The sequence below is a fragment of the Tupaia chinensis genome, unplaced genomic scaffold (genome assembly GCF_000334495.1).
Source record: "Tupaia chinensis unplaced genomic scaffold, TupChi_1.0 Scaffold144702_1, whole genome shotgun sequence".
NCBI classification, from domain to species: domain Eukaryota; kingdom Metazoa; phylum Chordata; class Mammalia; order Scandentia; family Tupaiidae; genus Tupaia; species Tupaia belangeri.
In genome coordinates this window covers 1833652-1839758 of record NW_006204563.1, presented here as the reverse complement: position 1 = coordinate 1839758, position 6107 = coordinate 1833652, and the positions used below count along the sequence as shown (strand labels likewise).

At 38.8% G+C, this 6107-nt stretch overlaps 1 pseudogene; it reads left to right on the top strand.

Moving 5' to 3' along the window:
- The window catches only part of LOC102484904 (40S ribosomal protein S20 pseudogene), a 170651-nt pseudogene extending 165313 nt beyond the window's left edge, over positions 1–5338 (top strand).
- Positions 5339–6107: the final 769 nt, after the last annotated feature.

Below are 6107 nucleotides of genomic sequence, written 5' to 3'. Positions count from 1 at the left end.
ACGCCACAATCCCTTCTCCTCCATTCTCTTCTCAGGATCTTGGGCATGCATGCACACGTGCCTGGCGTGAGTTTAAGCCACCAGGTCCAGGACTCTAACCACAGACAACTACGTGGGAGTCCAGAGACATAACCATTATGCTAACTGCTGGTCCCACAGAACTTTTTTTTTGGAGAGGTTTTTCCAATATAGGGCGTGTTCGCTCACCAGAAAGAGAGAGAGAGAGAGATAGAAAGTGAGAAATCACCCCCCCAGGGGGGATGGCCATGCCGCAATCCCTCCTCCTCCATTCTCCTCTCAGGATCTTGGACACCCATGCACATGTGTCCAGCGTGAGTTTAAGCCACCGTGTCTGGGACTCGAACCACGGTCGACTACATGGGAGTTCAGTGACATAGCCATTACACTAACTGCTGTTCCCAGAACTTTTTTCAACATACAAAAGCTAAAAGACATCTTAGAATCCATTTTCTATTATGTAAATGAATTACATAAAATACCGTCCTGCTTTCTGATGTCTTCGGAGAACATGTACCTGTTACTGGCCATGAATGGAAATATTTCAAAATACATGTCTCTTTTTTAGCTTCTTTCTCCATGCAGAAGAATAGATGAGTAGGTGAACACTGCTTGTTTATGACTTCTATGAAGCTTTTTATTGTACATAGGGGTCATATTTTATAATCCTACAAATAAATCTTAGTGTTTTATCCAATGACAATTTTGTACCTAATATTCTCAAAATTTGTGAGGAAGTTTGGCTTAGAAAAACGAGATGTGGAGTCTTCTCACTCCTAGTTCACTCCCTTAATTTTTTTTTTATTATTTATTTTTAAAATTCAGATACTGGATGTGAAAATTACTGATAAATGTGAATAGGTTAGCACAATTTATGCACAATAACTAGGAATTTTATGTATTTTTAAATATGAGCCTATATTTGACATACACAAAAGAAAAAATTATATCATATATATATGTATATATATGTGATAAAGTATAAAATAAAATAAACCCTCATAAATCCAAACACAGCTTCAGAGCTAAAGATACCATTGAGGTTATCTGAGTACCACTCACATATGTCCCCTGCTTTCTACCTCAGCCCAACAAGGTAAATACTATCCTGGATTTCACATTTAGCATGGTTTTTCTTTTAAGAATTATTTATTTGATTCAGCTATCATTATTATTATTATTATTATAATTATTATTTAATTGGCTACAGAGCACACATGCTCACCAGAGAGAGAGAGAGAGAGAGGAAAAAAAGAGAAAAAAAGTAGTGTGAAACCAAGCCACCAGATCTGGGACTCAAACCGTAGTTAGCCATGAGGAAATCCAGCGCCTTAACCACCACCTGCTGGCCCCCAGTTAGCATTTTTTTATAATATAGGTATTTCCCACTAAAATTGATTATTTCACTTTTTTTTTTTTTTTTGGAGAGATTTTCACTGTAGGGCGCGTGCGCTCGCCAGACAGAGAGAGACATAGAGACAGAAAGCGAGAAATCACCCCCCAGGGGGGATGGTCACGCCGCAATCCCTTCTCCTCCATTCTCCTCTCGGGATCTTGGGCACGCACGCACACGCGCCCGGCGTGAGTTTTAAGCCACCGGGTCCGGGACACGAACCGCGGTCGACTACGTGGGAGGCCAGCGACATAGCCATTACGCTAACTGCTGGTTCCCCTAAAATTGATTATTTCACTTTTTGTATTGACTATTAATATATAGACACAGTATAGTTTATTATATAGCCTTCAGAAACTTGCTTTTTTTCACCAAACACAACTTTTTAAAGATTCATCTGTACTGCTGCATAGAGTATGAACATATTACTGTCATATTAGATAATATTCTGGGGCCAGCAGGTGGTGTGGTGGTTGGGATGCTGGACTCACACATGGCTGACCACAGTTCTAGTCCCAGACCTGGTGGTTTGCTTTCTTACTTTTCCTCTCTTTCTTTCTTTGGTCAAGTTTAAATAATAATAATAATAATAAATAAAATAAAATAAATTCTTAAAAACAATTCCTGTGCATAGGTAAACTTTATCTGTATTTTTCTTGATCCTTTGGGAATCAATTTGGCATTATCCTAAAGCGGAGCAGGCATACATCCTATAGCCCAGCAATTTCATTTCTGGAAAATAAATCCCTGAACATACATATAAGGAAAAATATAGGAAAATAAGTTTTTAGTAAAGTAGGGCTTCTTGAGTCAGTGCTGCAGCAAAAGGGCACTGGATCGGGATATGGAGAACCCCAGGCTTTCTGTAGCACCATGCCCGCCAATTCCTTTCCTGGAATCTATTACATTTTGTGCTCAAAGGCCTCAGCTCCTGAGGGGAAGGCCAATGCCATTGGGATTTTTCTCCCATTTTCTTGGCAATTTTCACCTGGGTCCTGCTGTTCTCTTTAGCAACCACTCTCTTAGCCACACTTTTCTCTGCCAAACATGTTTTTCATTCATTGCCACATGGCCAGGCTGCAAATTTTCCAAATGTTTCCATTCTACTTTTCTTTAAATAATCAGATCTATCTTGTTCCTTATCTTCCTCGGAAACCTTTTCAAAACAGCCTTTACTGTCCAGCTTTCTTTCTTTTTAAGAATTCTTTATTAAATTTTATTTATTATTATAATTATTATTATTTTAATTTGCCATAGAGCACATGTGCTCACCAGAGGAGATAAGGAAGAGAGAAAGAGAGAGAGAGAGAATGTGAGAAAGCAAGCAGCCAGGTTCAGGACTCAAACCATGGCTGGCCATGTGGAAGTCCAGTGCTTTAACCATCTTGTTGCTGTCTACATTTCTGTCAGTATTTTGGTCTCAGCCATTTAACCAATCTCTAAAATAGTCTCGTGCTTCTCTAAGCAGTGTTCCTGAGCCTCCATCAGTATCTAGATTTTTCCTAGAATGCTTTTCAAAACTATTTAAACCCTTTCTAATCCCAGTTCCAAGCCTTTCCCTCATTTTCAGATATCTGTAGCAACCAACCCTGGTAGACTATGCCAGTTTCCCTCTTAGTCTGCAATTCCATGGCTAACAGGAACACCTGACATTCAGTGACTTATAAAGAAACAGAGAGTTATTCAACTCATGGAAGGACATCTGAGGTTCAAGACCCAACTTCTGGCGAGGCCACAGTACAGAGGGCGGGATCTTGGGCAGAGTACCTATCAGTAAGTTTTCCTGCCCACTCTGGTCTCCTTTGCCCTTTTATGAACACGTGGACCAACAGCCTATTCATACAGTACTTCCCCACTGATCTTACTACACCTAACCAACCCCCAGTCACCACAAAGGTGTTACATTTCCACTTGACAGTCACAAATTAGCCAAGTCCCCAAATAGTAATTTTGGGGAACATCTAAACTTCATCATTTGTTATCTTTCCTAAATAAAGGAAAAAATGTATTATTTACTTCTTTACATCTTTTCTAAATGAGTCTTTTTTTTTTTTTTTCTAAATGAGTCTTACTAGAAGTTTCTGTTTGCTTAAAAAATATTTTACTAATGTCTTTGAAGAAACAGCTTTTAGTTTTGATTATCCCCTCCATGGGTTTTTGTTATTTTGGATATTTATCTTTTACTTTATGAATTTCTGATCTGAATCTTTGATTTTCTTTCCTCAACTTTGGGCTTCCTGTGCTATCCCTTTGAATTCATTGTGAGTATTCTGTTGAGTTTACGTAACAGATGGTCGATTTTCATGCATGTCCTGTGCACGCTTGAAAACAACGTATAGTCTATTTGTTGGTTGCAGTGTAAAAAAGGGCAAGGATTTCGACCGCATATATAACAGTGGCTTGAGAGTTATACTTCATTACTTTAGTGCTTCCCTTTACATTTTAAACTTGTATATTTAAGTCTAAAGTCATCTATCCTCTATTCTCCTCTCAAATGATGTAATATCCTTAGAAGTTTTAACTCCTAAAACCCCCTTCCATTTTCCATGTTTTTGTCTAGCATTTCAATTTCATCTTCTTTTTTGAACTTCACAAAACTTGCTTTTGTTTTCCAAAGATGGAGGCTTCTCTTTTCTTCTGAAGTCTTGTTCTAAAAACATTAGGAATTCTCTGTGTTTCCTTTTTAAAATGTATCTTTATATTAAATAATCCCTCTTGGTTTTACTTTTGATATCTTCTTGAATATATGTTCTTATCTCCATGGTCACTGCTCACTCTTTCAAAGATATATATAAAAAAAAAAAAAAGCTACCGTTATCTGGGACCAGCAGTCGCTGGACTCCCATGCAGTCGACAGCAGTTCACATCCTGGATCAGGTGGCTTAAACTCACACAGGGCATGTGTGCGTGTGTGATCAAGATCCTGAGAGGAGAATGGAGGAGAAGGGATTGCAGGGTGGCCCTCGCCCCTGGGGGTGATTTCTCACTTTCTGTCTCTCTGTCTCTGTCTGTCTGGAGAGTGCACACGCCCTATAGTAAAAACCTCTCCAAAAAAAAAAAAAAAGCTACCATTATCTGTAGTTTATATCACAAGTGGGATACTTTTTCTTTTTAAATTTCAGAGTCTCCTGGACTCACCAGAGAAAGAGAGAGAGAGAGAGAAGAAGAGAGAGAGAGAGAGAGGAAGAGAGAGAGAGAGAGAGAACCCCCAATGGGGCATGGTTATGTTGTAATTCTTTTTCCTCATTTTTCCATACTGTTGGGACGTTGATTTCAGGCATGCTTGCACACAGGCTTGGTGTGTTTTTCAAGATGCTGGGGATCAGATTTGAGCTGTGATTAGCCATATGGGATCTGGCTCCCAATACATAGCACATAACTCCTGCACTACAGTGCCAACTGAAGTTTGCTCATTTCTAAACCATTGTACCCACATAGCAGCCAGAATGGTACTTAACAACACGAACACGATCTCTTGCTTAAAATCACTCAGAGATTTATTTACATTGCCTTTGGAAGAAATCTAAGTTTCTTACCATGCTGCTATCTCCATTTCCACAGCCTTGTTTCTAGCTGCTTCTTCCCTTGTTCATTCTGTTTCCAGTCGTTCGGAGCATCTTTTAGCTTCCTGAACACAGCATGTTCTTTCATCTCTGGGCTGCAACATGAGTATTTCTATTTAATGGAGCACTCCTGTCAGTCTTTGCTTGCCTAATTTTTATTCATCCTTTAGACCTCAGCTTTGAAGTCCTTTCCTTTTTTTAGGTGTGGTGTTCATTGTTGTGCCATACTACCTCTTCGGAGCTCTTAGCTGATTACCATAATTGCTCTTTAAAGTCAGCAGACACTGCCCAACCTCAGGAGCACATACTGGATGCTGCTGCTCAGCAGATGAGGCTCCATGGGAGGCCTACTTCTGATTCCTAGCCCACCCAGAAACGTCCAACATGCTGATGTGTGCCTCTAGTCCTGGCTACTTGGGAGGCTGAGGCAGGAGGATCCTGACACAGAGAGACCCTGTCTAAAACACCACACACACTGAAAACTTGAACAAAAAAATAAATAAATAAAGGAGACACTAAGATCTGTGATGGCAGGAATCAAGTCTGTCGATGCTTGGCACATAAATTCACTTAATCAACATTTAGTTAATGAACGTTGAACAGATTTTCAAAGCATTAACTGTTAGATATAGATACTATTCTGGTAAACTTCTTACACTGGAAAAACTTAAGTTGAGAAATACACTGAGAAACTATTCTAAATTGGTAGAGTGTGTTTATTTTTTATCCTACCAAAGGGGAAATGTGGGAACTTCATAAACCAATAGGGTATCAAGTGACTCTGCCACCTAGATGCTGACACTAAGTAGAAGGCATGATATATTTTCTATAGTGACATAAATGACAAGACAGCACTGAGAGAGCTATAGCAGAAGATATGGAAAATTATAAATGACTACTCTCCCAGAACTCAGAGAATGTATGATCTTGAAATAAATCACTTAATCTCTTGATGTCTCATTTTAACTATTGAGTATATAATGAATGATTATTCTTAACTACTGCATGGGGTATTGTGAGACTTAATTTGCTAATGTTTATAAAGTGCTTCAGATTGTCTGATTAAAAGTATGAAGTATCATCATTATTATACTATAAAAGAGTATGTGAAATTTTATTTTAATTTCATAAAT